The sequence below is a fragment of the Spinacia oleracea genome, chromosome 4, assembly GCF_020520425.1.
Source record: "Spinacia oleracea cultivar Varoflay chromosome 4, BTI_SOV_V1, whole genome shotgun sequence".
Lineage (NCBI taxonomy): Eukaryota > Viridiplantae > Streptophyta > Magnoliopsida > Caryophyllales > Amaranthaceae > Spinacia > Spinacia oleracea.
Genome location: NC_079490.1, coordinates 172,173,994 through 172,187,617, shown reverse-complemented (window position 1 = coordinate 172,187,617; position 13,624 = coordinate 172,173,994). Strand labels below are relative to the sequence as shown.

The 13,624-nt window shown below is 36.2% G+C and overlaps 1 long non-coding RNA gene across 1 annotated transcript; it reads left to right on the top strand.

The window, feature by feature from the left end:
- Nucleotides 1-6,228: 6,228 nt before the first annotated feature.
- Nucleotides 6,229-9,625, top strand: LOC130472287 (uncharacterized). Its single transcript, XR_008932345.1, has 4 exons — nucleotides 6,229-7,953; nucleotides 8,022-8,109; nucleotides 8,471-8,536; nucleotides 9,458-9,625. It is a non-coding gene; the product is annotated as an uncharacterized lncRNA (long non-coding RNA).
- Nucleotides 9,626-13,624: the final 3,999 nt, after the last annotated feature.

Genomic DNA, 13,624 nt, shown 5'->3' with positions numbered 1-13,624 from the left:
TTCTCATGTTGTATATTATGTACGGAGTACTTCACTAGAGCTCACTTTCTGGTTTCCAATCAACATTCTTTCTCAACTCTTTCTTGTCTATTTTACATAATTACTTCTGGATTCTACTACTGTTAATTCCTTTCAAATTTCACCCCCTAATTCAATAAGTCTCGTATGAAATATTGAAATATAATTTCTCCGTTTCTTATTAGTTGACACAATTTGATTTTAATACTATTCACACAAGCTCATTTGACTTTCTTTTATGATCCACGCATAAGTCATGTTGAGTCTTATTAGATTCGTATTAAATGAATACTTCTCAAATATCAACTTTTTATAATTTTTGCTTATTCATAATTGAAGATATTAATGTTTAAAATCATGAAATGGCAAACGTGCCTAAAAATTGCTATTTTGGGATGTGTCAAGAATTTGCTAAACCTTTCCTTCTCGGTGATTTTTACTACGGTTTATTTTTGGACAACCGACTACGGAGTACATAATCCACCTACTTAACTTGTACAGTTGTACTTGGACTACTCTTTTGTCCCTCTTCTCTATTTTCCTTAAAACAAGTCATTTACGAAATCCTTTGTATAATTTTAGTCAAACGGATAAAGTATTTTGTTGTACTTGTATAATTAAAATTGTTCCTTTTATAAATTTATTATACTATCATTTTTTTTGCCATCTTTTAATTTTAATTGGTCCAATTTTTTCAAATCCTTAAATTTCTTTACAATTTCTCAGGTATGTTAAGTTAGCAATCTTTGTGCTTTTCCATTATTGGTTCATTTTGATAAATAAAACAATCTTATTGGTTGTTGTAATGATTAGTGGATTGAGGTTTTACTTGAATTTATTTTTTTAATAAAAAATAAAAACGATCTTTATTATACGTTAATAAACGTGCAAAAGTCCAAACGTAACAAACAAAAAGAAATAGAGGGAGTAACATATTACGGAGTAGTGGAGTACTCCGTAAATACTTTCGTATGCTGATTACAAGTAACAAGCTATGTTGAAAAACAGATACGAATAGGTATCGGTGAAATCTTAAAAGCGATTGCTGAAAATAATTAACCTATTGACTCAATTTGAGTTTAACAAGAAAGGAGTAAATTTTATCTATTTACGTAAACGTTTAACAAATTATTGGAAATATAAGGCATGCAACCTTTTCCCTCAAACAAAAAAAAAAGTTGCTTAAATATAAAATAAAAATGTAAGGCATGCAACCAATGTATAAGTAAGTACTCGTATTTGAGTTAAATCTAAACATCGATTGCATATAATTTGCATGCCTTATATTTCCATTAATTGGATCCTCATTGTTTGTTTTTCCTAAACTTTGACTGGGCATGCAACCAATGTTTTTGATGCTGCTCCCTTAATGCTTTGTGGCTCTCCTCAGTGGCGGAGCCAGGAATTCAACGTTGGGGGGCGAGAAAAAAAAAGGAACTAAAAATAAAGGGGGCGAGGAAAAAAATGAAACTAAAAAGAAATAACATGGTATATAAGGAATTAAACCCTAGATCAAGGAGTATAATTGTATAAATGACTTATTAGAGTAGAAATAACCATTGAGATTTGAGACAAGTAGTATTTAGTGATATATTTTAGTATTTATTACTATATATTAGGAATTTTTAAAATTGTTGGGGGGCTGCCGCCCCCCTATCTCCGCCTCTGGCTCTCCCTACACACACCCACACACACACACACAAAAAACTAAAAAGAAAGTTTTTGATGTTGTAGAGTAAGCCTAAAGATGGTTGTGGGCCTGGCCGGCCCGAAGCCCGACACGACACGAAAAAAGCCCGACACGACCCGACAAGAAAAAAGCACGACCCGGCACGAGCACACAAAAAGCACGGCCCGGCACAGGCACGAAGTCGTAGGCCGTGGGTGGGGCCTGGGCCTTAATTTTTTGGAAAAAGCACGACAAGGCACGACACAATTCGACCCGACACGACAAAGCACGTTAAATTTAGTAAAATTAGCCTTAGGCACGACGGCCCGGCACGAAAGCACGTGGGTAGGGATGGCAACGGGTAGGATCTGGACCGGATCCTCTAGGATCCAGATCCAGATCCGTTTTTTAGGCAAGGATCCAGATCCTACCCGGATCCGCTTGGTAATGAAATTGAGGATCCAGATCCAGATCCGACGGATCCTACGGATCCGGGTCCAAAACGGATCCAAAACGGATCCTAACTTATTTTTTCTCAAACGACCCTAATTTTCATTTTAACCTTAAAACATAGTTTAATAAAACTTCAATAACAAAGCTATTTTTCCATACAAGCATTTACTAAAATAAAATTTAACAAATCCAACATAAATAATATTAAAAGTTCAAAAACTTCAATAATACTACAAGTCTTAAGTCTTTATTTTTATATTTTTATATACTTTTTTATAGAAACGGGTAAACGGATCTGGATCCGGGTAATGACTTAGGACCCGATCCAGATCCGTTTTTAAAACCAAGGATCCATATCCTACCCGGATCCGTCGGGTCCAAAAATTAAGGATCCAGATCCATTGAAAACGGATCTGGATCCACGGATCCGGTTTGGGTCCATTACCCACTGCCATCCTTACACGTGGGCTTGGGCCGGGCCTGGGCCTTATTTTTAACTTTTCGGCCCGACCCGGCACAACACGAAACAACGTGGGCCTGGCGTGGGCTCGGCACGAAGCCCGACCCCGCCCCACAACCATCTTTAAGTAGAGTTAAGCCCATTATTGGGGTCTAAGTTTTGCTTATAATCACCAATTGGACCTCACTTTTTTTTGGTCAATAATTGGGACCTAAGGTTAGATTTTTGGTAATTTAACTCACCTTTAACTCAAGGCCGGCTGACTATTCAAACTAATAAAATTAATCAAAAATAAATTATAAGAGTTATGACTTAATAAGTAGTATTATTTGCCAATTTTTTTAGGGGTTATTGGGTTTATTTTGTTCGTCTTTAGATTTGAGTTAATTGGTACTACTTGTTAATTTTGTGATTTTTTGTTCCCCTCAAAAAAAAAAAAATTGTGATTTTTTGTGAGATTAATCATTGAATTGGTTAATTTTGTGATTTTGTATGATAATGCTGCTAAATTTTATTGTTTTTGTGTTGATTTTGATCGATTTGTTATTGTTTGATTTTTTATTTTTTATTTTTATTTTTTATGTTTACTTCGTGATGTTTATACCTTAATCACTTAAGGAGAGCAACATTTTTGCATATTTTATAAAGTGATTGAAAGTAAAATGAGGTTCGACCATTGTTTCAAATGCCTTTTAAATGGGTGACATACAGTGAGAAGTATGATAGATTGATACAGACTACGAAGTATTTTTAGGATGTGACTCGTATACTCATTTTCTTTTTAAAAAACATGGGTCGGAACGGGCTGGGCTATGCTAAATAGGTCATTTGAACTGACTAAATATGACTTGTTTATGACCCGAACAGACCAATTTCATTAAGTTTGGGTCGGAGCCGCCCTTGACATGGCCCATTTATAGCTCTATGTTAAAACATTCAAGGGAACATTTTGGTTTTGTTGGTTTCGAAGTAAAATTATGTAAATATTAGAAATTAGTTACTTAACATTTTTTTATCAATTTATCGTTGAACTGTGAACTATAAATCTATAATGGAGAACTTCATTAATAAAGAAAATAGAAATTAATGTGGTGTTGGTAGTTTCCGATGATGTTTGTTCAAGAGGGGATATTGGAGGTGTAAGAATAACAATTAATTAATTAAATTAGTTTTGTATTTTTACTAAAATAAAATGTTATAATTATATTTCTTATTTTTTAACCCAAGGACTTAACATTTTTTTAACCACCATAGTTAACTTTGGCTAAAAAAGTAAGATGAGGTCCCAATAATTGACCAAAAAAAAGTGAAGTCCTAATTGGTGATTTTTTGTAAAACTTGGACCCTAATTATAGGGTTAACTCTCTTTAAGTAAGCCTATCGTAGAATCCATCCGTTTCCAAATACCTAAGTAATTGTTATATTTTTCACGACCTTGAAAATCCTTGCATATCTAATAATTGATATTTCTAATCATGTATTTATATCTCAACGTAAATATATCGAAATTGATTAATTCAGTTTTTTCATATATGGTTAAAGGAAACCGAGATATAGAATCCTTAATGATTAGTACGACTCTTGACGATTGCCTGATGAAATAGTGATTTAACACGACAAATAAGTTCGGGGAACAATTAGTCCTACTTTACAATTATTCCAAATTGTTTAACACTGCTAATGGTGATGTGTTAGTTAATTAATTGAAACAATTATATTCAACTGGTGGCTGGTACTTAGCTGGGGGGTTGTTAAGATAGATCAAATCAACGATCTAAAAAATCAGAAAGTTTTGGGGATCACGTTATGTTAATAGCAGTGATTCCCTGGCCCAAGGTTGTCATATAACTCATTTAGTTTATGTCCAGGGTGTCCTAATGTGGACTTAATTTGTGATTATTCATACTAATATTCTCTTAATCTTGATCTAATTAAAAAGCTTCCACTAGTATGATCTAATGATAATATGATATTATCCATTAAATTATGATTAGATGGCCTGCAAAGATGACCATAAACTGAGTGGGGAATCATTTATATTTTATAGTGAAGATACTAGATCCATCTATGAGGCTATTATTTTTATATGTTACTAGTACGGTTAATATATCATCGTGTTTTTGGTCCGTTTGATTTACGAGTTGTTATTAGTAGTAATATGACAAATAATAAAAAAATAAAAAATAAAAAATAAAATTTGTAGGTGTTTGGTAATGTAGGAAATATAAACTCGTCAGCCTAGACCATAGTGTTGGATATAATGCAAAGAGTTAGTTTTAAATTCCACTATTTTGTGAAAAAAGGGCTTGTCCCTCATTGGTAGAAAATAAAAAGGATGACTTTGAAGTCTACTATTTAATGTTAACTAGCTCGGTTGTACAGTGGTTATTTAGTCTATCTTTTTAATTTCTAATTTTATTGAGGTTGTGATTTTAGAGTGAATACATAATTTATATAGAGGTAAATTTTGAAAGTTGAAAGAATACATAAACAATAGTGTTTAATATCGAGTGTTAATCGGGAAGATGAAGTGGAAAATGTTGAATGAATAGATTGTATGTGGAAGATGGAGTGAAAGAGGCGATTGTAGTTGTATAATATATCAAACAACAAAGAAAAAAATAAAATAAAAAAGCAAATTGTTGGGGGAAATGATGGATGCACTACAAGAAATTGTACTATTAACGACGAGAAATCCCGTCGCAAAAGGCCAATAATCATTGATTAACGACGAGATTTCCTGTCGCGAACCCGTCATAAAAGGGGGCCGTCGTTAATAGAAATCCCGTCGTAAATCCATCGTAAACCCGTCGTAAAAGACATTTGCGACGGCTATTCCTGTCATTGTTTGGTTGTTTGCCCCGTCGTAAAAGGCTTTTGCGACGGGATTTTTGACCCGTCGTAATTAGGTTGTCGTTAAAGATACAAATTCTTGTAGTGATGACACGTGTCATCTAATCAAATGTGTTGACACATGTCATCTAATCAAATGTGGTTTTTCTTTTTATAGACTAGGTATAGATGTGGTTGTCCCACATTGAGGGAAAAAGGATTTTTTTTCTAGTTTAAATAAAGTAGCAAGCTTTATTATGTTTGAAGTTGACTAGAAGGAGGCATTCCCAATTTCCCACGCGCGCCGCCGTCCGGCCGGTATTGCCTCATTAAAATCTGATTTCCTACACATAGTCCATAATGAAAATTATATAAATGAAATACTACGTGCTTCGTATAAGATATTAGGAGTTGATGTTTTTTATGGTTACCAGTTCTGAGAGAACTTTTCTTCTTTGATGATTCCCCTTCTAGTGCCCATCAATGACAAGAAAAAAGAAAAGGAAATCATCATATTCACTACATATACGACTATACGAGTACCACTTCTACTAATCAAACATTTGATAGCGTCAATTTCTTAATTTCCTAACCAAAATGATACGAGGCGTATTTGTTTGAAAATTTAACCTCTTTTAAATACAAGTTTTTTCAATCAACAAGTCACAACTCATTTATATGAACTCTGCATATTTTAACTTAAATAACTAAACTAAATTTTAAAAGTTATTAGAATTAGAGGGCAGGCCCCGAACTCCTGAAGGAAGATCCTCTTCTGATCTAACAAGTCAAGAAATCAACTAGTAAAAAAAAAAAATTAGCACGAAAGAGCCACAAAGATAATATTAAGTACAAAAAGGGGTGGCCATTTGAATCTGAGATTTATCGTACAAAAATCTTGAAAATTTTGTGAAATACTACCTTAATGTTTGGACGTTTTGTGAATTACTACCTTATAAAAGCTTTTTTATATTTTGCTACCTTATAAGTTTGATATGTTTTAGTAACACTACCTTGTAACGGAAAACGTTAAATCTCTCCGTTTGTGGGGCCCTTCCCAACGACTTTATTCCATTTCTCTTTCCTCTTTAATCTCTGTTTTCTACTCTTTCCCATTCTCAATCTCTGTTATTAACGCAAGGCATTAATCAGCAATCATCCCATCAAAGAAAGACTTGAGAGGGAGATTAACACGAATGGTTTAAATTATCCATCAACTATTCCCCTGCTTCCAATGACTCCTGCAGTGACATTGCAGCCTGAGCGAATGGGTCAGGGACGTTCGACTCCTGCAACTTGTTTGAATTAGACCCCTTTAAAGCATCCCTTCTCATTGCCGATGAGTTTGAGCTAGTATTATAATGAAGCAGATTCCGGGTAAATCATTCTCAGACCTTGACACTTTCAAATTTGCCATCAATTCCTTCCCAGCTGGTAATACTTCCTCAATGGACATGTACTCCCTTTTGTTTTTCGTATTTTTGTTGCGTTTTGTGTTTGTCATGACTACAGTGGATACAATTGTCAATTGATGGCCAAAGAAAATGTTCCTCTATAGGTATTCTATATATGCTTTCTTCCTTCTAAAAATCATGTTTTAGTGAGATTAATTACTCTGCTTATTTGTTTTGAATTAACCATATGCTCCACATCGATTTCCTAGTTGATCATTGTTGAGACATGTATGTTTATGCCAAATTTCGTATGGACGACCTTTGGTTGGGACATAGACGACTAGACAAAATAAAGTATGTAAATGACATGAAATAAAGGGCGGAAATAAAGAGAGACGAGACAAGAGATGGTGACGCGGAAAACCCGAAAGGGATAAAAACCGCGGGTGGCCATGAGTCCACCAATCCACTAGGTAATAGGCGTAAAAAGCCTTATTGAGTACAATTACATTGTATATTCGCAAGAACGTAAATATAGCTAATATAATAGGGTAAACACAAGTAGGTGTGGCAAATATTGTGGGAGTACGTAAGCGGACGAGACATTCAGGGAAGACTCGTTGTGAAAGAGCTTTATAATAGGGCAGTAGGCTTAATGCAAGGGTAGTTGGTTTAGTTGGTTTAGTATATACCTTGGCTAAAGATGAACGACAATGGTTAATATCTTGGTGGAATACCCATGTGGAAGATAAGAGGAAGGCTAGCTTATATTTGTTGTAGGAGCTACGGGAAAAGCCATCGGATCATAGGAGCATGAAGGGATAGTATATATGTAATATCCCGAACTTTCGGGTATTTTTTTTAATAAACTATTTTGGTAACTTAAGATAATTTTACAATTTTAAAATAAAAGTTTTAATGAGTTTAAAAAAAAAAAAAAGTATTTTTAGATTGTTTTATAAAGGTTCTGAAATTTAGTCTCCTAATTAAACCCTAATCACCGTATGTTATATATACTCCCACAAACCTCAAAATTCATGCCGTGTAAATTGACTACTATAATAAACTCTTGCCCTCTCGCACCTCTGCCGTCATCAAGGACATCTCTTAATTTCCTCCATCTCCTGGTAAGTTATCTCCCTCAACCTTGATTTTGGCACAAATTACCAATTCATCTCCCGCTTGTACTATGCAGGTGCATCTTTTGTTTCTCCTGTTGCAATTCACTCGCTGGCTAGTTTAAATAGAGCTGAGTTTGACCTTCCCCTCTTATTTTCATGTCGGTAATGCTCAAATTACTAGGATATGGATTCTTATCTACATTATGCCTTGTTTGACTAAATAAACTAATAATAATAAGTAAATAAAACCTTCTTGATTTCGTTAGGTTGGATGTAGCAGCAGCTTTTAGGCCATTGATTTCTTGCTAATGACCTGCTTGTTTTATTTTAATTGATCTCATGATTAAAAGGCACTAACTTGGTTTTATAAAAGAATTTTACTATCTATAGTGTTGTGGGCATATCAGTGAAATGGATTTTGGAGTAACCTCTACGAAGTACTAATTTGCGAGAGCTAGCATAGGTAGTATTCCTAACTAATGGATTAATATACTGATTAAGGCTTGTTATTATTTATTTGTAGACGGGGATTACTAGGTGGTTCTTCCGAATTAAGATTCCGTACCTTGAGAAATCAGGCGCGTTAAAGGTAATTTTCAATGTCCATCATCTTTAGCTCCCGTTAGGAAAAGTATTTTGGACATATTTATGTGTTATCATGTGTTTGGTAGATAAAGTGTTATATACACGAGTTACGTAATTTGAATTTATAAGCCTATCTAGTTCGAAGTAGTAGTATTATTTTGAAAGTGATATTTGAATCCTATAAGTAGTTTATGAAAATGTCAATGATACTTGTTGTACAATGCGGAGAATTGCTGGTTAATTTTAATTTGGATGCATGCCGTGAACATTGGGGTTGTAATTGATGGAGCATTATGAGCTCTTTGATATAAGAAGTGTAAATGGATTACAATGATTGTCGTATGTATTAATGGACTTGTTGTGTTTTGGTTTTCTTCTGGTAACTATTTTATTATGTCTTTCTATTATGTGCTTGAACCTTATTAAAATATTAATTACGTAAAGTGTAATCTCAGAGGGAAAAGCCCGTAAGGGTTAGGAACAGGTTGCCCTTCTAGATGTTGTTCTATCGGTGCACGTTAGTGGAGACCCGATAGGCTTCTAGTAGGTTTCTATTATTCTGTATTAAACTTTCTGCTTAGTCTTCCTCCTAAATCTATTGGTGCGCGGTCGCGGAGACCCATAGACAATTAGCGAGGGGTGTGCACACTAGGGACATTCTGTACTCATCTTACTTTGGCCATTCTCAAGGGTTACGCGCGACCCTTAGCGTTCTCTTTCCCTCACTTAATTAATATTGACCTTATGTGATGAGTTTAATAATGGAATTATTAAATTGATACTTGTTGTTTAATTATTTACTTTATGTACTCAAAACGTTTTTCAAACTAAAATTATTTATTTTACGGGATGGAGTTGGAATTACTCAGTTTATCTGATTTTTGGGAGTTTGTCTCTCTTGTCTCTTTTCTATTTATTTTTGCAGGTTGGTAAAGGTATTTGGCTATGAGTGAGGAGACGCTTAGAATAACCACCTAGTCAAGAGACAATTTCTATTCCAGTCTAAGTTGGATTTTGTTATTTATTTTATTGGGATTAATTGGTTGTAATATTTTATTGGCCACCTTTAGACCACTTAGTTAATTTTGACTTTAATGGTTTTAAATTGTTTTGTTGCTTTGCATTTATTTTCTATGGAGAATAAATGTAGCAGTGACACTCCCAAGGTTTGGACGATTGTTTTACGATATAAAAACAGAGTTTTTGATTATATAAAAGGTCCAAATTTTGGGGGTGTTACAATATATATATATATATACCGTAGCCGTTCGGATAACGTGTGTTAGTGGAGTAAATGGCAGAACATGGGAAGCGTGGGTTTCATTGTAGGCGTTCTAGATGGAGATTGGAAGTCTCATCATTGTAGAGTGGTGATCTTTTTATAGGACTTTCGTGTGGCATTTGTTGAGGGAGTTGTGCTAGTAGTGCTCCTTGTATTGCTCAACCGATTCCTTGATCTCCTCCAACCGTTTGCTTGATCTTTGCTAACCTCTTTGACCTTTCCCAACAAGTCTTCCATGACTCAGCCATAACCGCTCCTCAAACATAGGAACAGACCGCGACATGTACGGTACGAAACGATCCATAACAATAGCCCCCATTTTCCTAACTGTAGCGAGCCGGAAGTTAGGAAAATAATCTTCAAAGTCTGTCACCACGTTCATTTGCTGTCGATGCTAATCTGTCACTATCTTTGACTTGTCCGTCGTCTTCCGTACTTAACCTTGATCAATGACGTCGCCACTTGGTGTTACCCATGATTTCTGACAACATTTGATGTCGTCATGCGTATATTGGTGTCTTCATGTTGACGTTGGTGTCCTCAGCTTAATTAGATGTAAACCTGGCATCTTGTGAAAGAATCGTTTCTCTTAACGAGCGTAAGACAATAGAGTGTAGTTCTTAAAAAGCTGTGCGAAAACACGTTGAGACATACTGTTAGTTAGGTATCTAGCGTCATGGCCAACTTTTGTATCTTCGTCTGTCGTTTGATATTTGCGGGCGTCACGGCCAACTGTTGTACCTTAGTCTGTCGTTTGATGTTTACAGGCGTCATGACCAACTCTTGCATCTTAGTCTGTCTTCTGATGTTTACAGGCGTCATGGCCAACTGTTGTATCCTAGTTTGTCGTCTGATGTTTATAGGCGTCATGACCAACGGTTGTATCTTAGTTTGTCGTCTTATGCTCACATGCATCATGGCCAACCGTCGTATATTAATCTGTCGTCTGATGTTGTTTACAGGCGTCATGGCCAACTATTGTATCTTAGTCTGTCTGATGTTTTCACATGTGTCATGGCCAACTGTCGTATCTTAGTCTGTTGTCTGATGTTTACAGGCGTGCCTCTATTGTCACTGTTGTGCGACATCTATCGTATGAAGGCGATATAAGCCTCTTCATTTGTTCGTAGTCTTGCGAAGAATTTAGAGAAGGAAGTTGCGTCGAGTGTGCGTATGGTTGAATCGTTTTAGATGGTTGCAATGTCATGTGAGGATAGGTAGCATACGACTGAGTTGAAGTTACAGGTGAATGAAGTGGATGGTTCGAAGCAACCTTATGACGAATGTCAAGAAGAGTCGAAGGGTTGTGAGGTTTCCTATAACACGAGGACAAGGGATAAGATGTTTGGATGGCGCAATCTATGGAAGGAGACTTTAGCCTATGGGATATTCAGAACAATAGTTTAAGTAGGACATGAGCATTCTGGGTCGGCTTTGTTTTTCGTCAGTGTTGAGGGGGAAAGACGTGTGTTTCTCTGTTTTGTATTTGGCGATTGGTTAGGCGTTTGGACAAGCGTCGAGGGTGCATACACGTCGTTAGCTTAAAATGTTGTTTACGCTGTCTCTGTTGTTCGTTGTGGAATAGATGTCACCTGTGAGGTACTCGGAAAACGAAGTTACGTGCACATAAATAGCACCGGCGTCGTCTGTAGTGGTCGCGCTTAGAAGCGACATGTCGTCGTTGGGATCCAATAAGTTTAAGGGTCATGACCATGGAGACGTCGTCGCTTGTAGTTGATAGCGTCGTTCGTTGATGTCGTCTTCTGATGATGTTGTTCGTTGCTGTTGCCGTTGGTGACGTGGTCAACAAGTGATCTGTAGAAAATACAAAAGGTAGAGGTGGACGTTCGCTTGATGCGATGTTAGCGTTGCTTTTCAAACAAGTGAGATGAAATACGAATACAATATAATTGCGTTTGGAAAGATATATTCAATGCGACAGATAACAAAAACTGAAATTGAACTTTAATCGCAGTGTAGTGAAAAATGAAATAAATTAATTAACGCACGAAGTAAGTGTTAGATATTACTTAATATGGGCTCGTGTAACGAAATTACGTCGTGTCGCTGACTGTCCCTTGATGACGATTCTACAATCAGCAGCATTGTCCTGATGTCGTGACACCTCTCGTCGACGATCTTGTTTTCGTTCCTGAGATCATTGTTATCGCTTGTACCGCCGTCGTCACATCTGGCGTCGTCCCGTCACGTTGAATGAGGTCGACACATCGCTGGTCTTGACACTGTCCATTCTAACGTTGGTCGACTTATTGGTTGATCCTTTCTTGTTAATCGGTTGACGTCCTATCACTTGTCGTCTTTGGGAAACCCAATGACTTCTCTTTATCCGCCTATTTCGACATGTGATAGTGGTTGAGCCCCCAATGTTCGTACATTTGTCTTAGCGTCGTACCTGTTACCAAAATCTTACGACAAGATCATCATGAAAATAAATTGAATCACATCGTCAGTTAAATTTCAAAGTTGTAACAAGTATATTAAACTGAACGAGAGTATGTACTATCTTGCCCCCCTGTGGCGGCTTTAGGAAGATATTGTGACTGAAGTCAGCCACATATGTGATGATGTTTGTTTGTAGTTGACGTCTTACATGCGTGTCAGCATGATGCAACCTCTAAACGTCCTGTTGACTCAAATTACCTCAAAATGATTTGATAAAACGATTAGTCATTAGAACAATTGAGATATTCGTAGTGCGACGCGATAATTTATTAGTCAACTTAATGAATGTAAATACGAGACATGTTAATACAAGAGAACAACAATGAATGAATTGAAATGAGAAAGTGTGTGAAAAATAGTTTAGAAGTTACTCGTGTGTCATCATGGTCATTGATGATGATTATTCGACATTCCGATTTCCTTAGCTTTCTAGGTAGTCTGGTGGCGTCGTGTCATATTGCCATCTCGTGGCGTCGGGGCATACCGTCATGATCAAGGTAATCTGTTGTCATTAATATACATACTAACGCGTATAGTCGCGGCATGTCGTTAGTAAATGAAAAATAGTTATCACGGATGATATATGAGAAAATTTCAATAGGGTATGAGATGTTAGTTTATAAAATTTTGACGTCACTAATAAATGAATTGAGTCACTCATACCATTCGATTGTGTTGATGACCCTCATGATCTGCGATGTACGTGGCAGCGACAATACGTGTATATTATAAATAAAAGATAACTTACTTCGAAAGTATGTTCGTACCTTTAGCCCCCATTGATATTCATGTATCAATCAACGATCTGTTGGCGAACTTACGAAGAAATATATTGTTAAAATAAAGATGTTCGATAATTACTTCTACGTACCATGTTTAACGCCAAGAAACTTCTTGTCGTCATAGGGGTAACCAGAATGGTCGCGTCCTGCTGTCGTGACTTGCTGTCGTGGCGTCATGTTGTATCGTCGTGACCTCATGTCGTGTCGTGACCTCGTGTAACACTTCTAACGTTGGTCGCTTGCTTTACTCACGACCTTGCCAAGCGACACGTCAGTACCTATAGACAAGACAGTACCTTGTCACCTGCATTCTAACGTCGGTCGCCTGATGTACTCATGACCTAGCCAAGCGACACGTCAATACCTGTAGACAAGACAATACTTGGCGATACGACATGATCAAACGACAAGTGGTGACGATGTTAGTACAAAAAGTAGGATAACAACGTATAGAATATATTTCAAAGTGCTTTTGGAAATTAAAACAAGCCAAGTATACTATATAAAAAGAAAATCAAGTATACTATATGAAAATTAAATGAGATAGAGTATACTATATGCTCCC